This window comes from Sinocyclocheilus grahami, unplaced genomic scaffold (genome assembly GCF_001515645.1).
Source record: "Sinocyclocheilus grahami isolate Dianchi unplaced genomic scaffold, SAMN03320097.WGS_v1.1 scaffold473.1, whole genome shotgun sequence".
NCBI classification, from domain to species: domain Eukaryota; kingdom Metazoa; phylum Chordata; class Actinopteri; order Cypriniformes; family Cyprinidae; genus Sinocyclocheilus; species Sinocyclocheilus grahami.
Window position 1 is genome coordinate 1,276,408 of NW_015505652.1, and position 1,945 is coordinate 1,278,352.

General features: G+C 32.9%; 1 protein-coding gene across 1 annotated transcript in view; it reads right to left on the reverse strand.

The window, feature by feature from the left end:
• The window catches only part of LOC107553423 (CD2-associated protein), a 56,502-nt gene that overhangs the window by 886 nt on the left and 53,671 nt on the right, over positions 1–1,945 (reverse strand). The gene's annotated exons all lie outside the window — the stretch shown is intronic.

Below are 1,945 nucleotides of genomic sequence, written 5' to 3' on the forward strand. Positions count from 1 at the left end.
ATTTTTTTTTTTTTTTTTTTTGTATAGTAAAAATGTGGTTCATTTTTGCAAGGGGTGTGCACCCAACTTTTACAGTGATCATCATTGTCCCAGAAAGGGTTAATTTAGGTAACTGACAGCAGAGCTACAATGTACTATCAAACATTTGTGTAAATACTCAAGCATAATTAATAATTCCAAAGTAGTATGCATGCATTTCCTATCTATCATCAACATTCAGCTGTTACAAACTACAGTGGGATTGACAAATGTGCTTGAGATGAATCTTTGGAAAATCCAATAATTTAATCAAAGGAAACAGCATGATGTCCTAAAACAGTGGGGTGGTCTTTTGTTTCTCTAAGGCCATGATAAATTGCTTTGACAAAGCATCTATTTTCTTCATTAAATGACATGCTAAACAATATGTGCACTAGTGATCAAAGGTTTGGAAGAATTCATTAAATTATAAAATGCAGCACAACTGAAAAGAGCAAGCAGCACAACTGCATTTAATATTACTAAGAAATGTTTCTTGAGGACCAAATCCTGATCGTGTGATAATGAAGACTGGAGTAATGGCTGATGAAAAATCAGCTGTGATATCACAGAAATAAATGACAAATTAAAGAATATTCAAATAAAATAACAGTCGTTTAAACTGAAATGATATTTCATAATATTATTGTTTTACTGTATTTTCAATCAAATAAATGCAGCATTTGTGAGCATAAGAAACTTCTTAAAAAAAAAAATAAAACATTAACAAATTGTAATTATTAAAACTTGACCTCTATATATAGATTTTTTTTTTGTGCTCCATCACAAGTTTACCAGAAACTGTTCCCATTTATGAGAAATTTGAATTCTTACTAGTTAAATGGTGCATTACCGCACATCCTAGATGTGAAAAAGGCCTCAGGAGAAACCATCGCTATGATTATGGCCACAACCAAAGCATTTAAAAAGGAGTGCAAATTACCGCACAAATTAATGGACACCATTGATAGTCACAAGTTTGGTTCAAGAAGGCTTTCTAGGAAAGAGCACAAAGCAACTCTATGAGAGTGCCAAGACTCGAGTTAATGAGATGTCAGCTGACTTACTAAATGAAGCAATTCTTTCACCAAACGATTATGCTGTCGAGTTGTGGCTGCATCATTGCGCTAAGATTTGACTCCTGAACACAATTAAATTACTTTTTCTGTATTATATGACTTTTTCTCAAAAGTAAATATATTTGGTAATTTGATGAAACATTTCTTATTATCAATAAGAAAGGTTATGTCTGTAAGCAAGCAATAAGCACTCACACTTAAAATCAAATTCTGTTCGTTACTGAGGTGCCAGCAGTTGTATAGTGTTATTACATTTACCAAATTTACCTTCACAATGTCTCATATAAACAATTCCCTGATTCAACTATTTTTTTTAAAGAGTAGGCTAAATGCAAATATTCTTTTTCGGTTTTTGTTCTGTACTTGTTTTCTTTTATTATATAAAAACTTGACCCTCTAACATTAACATATACTCACATATATTTCAATTCTTTCTACTTTTAATAATAAAAAATAATAACTTGACCCTATCTACTGTATTACTTTTTATTCCTTCTATTTGTTTTTTTTTTTTAAAAACTTGCTATGTGTACTGCTATGTGTACTCTATAAATACTTGACTTGATTGAATGGCTGCAGCTGTTTCATACAGGTCAACTATTGTTGACCTAACAAGACAATCCTGATATCTGCCTAGCTTTGTTACATAAAATCAGTGATGGATTGGACTTATCTGTTGTAAAAACACAGCACTGAGCATAATCTAGTAGGGCATGCTCTCTCCTGGTGCTGCAGGGACTGACCGTTATGGAAATGTAAACTGGCTCTGATCAGCTCGGCAGATGGAAACGTGTGTCTTTCACAGCATGTGTCTCAGCATGTTTTGATCTGGTCTGAGTCCAGCTCTG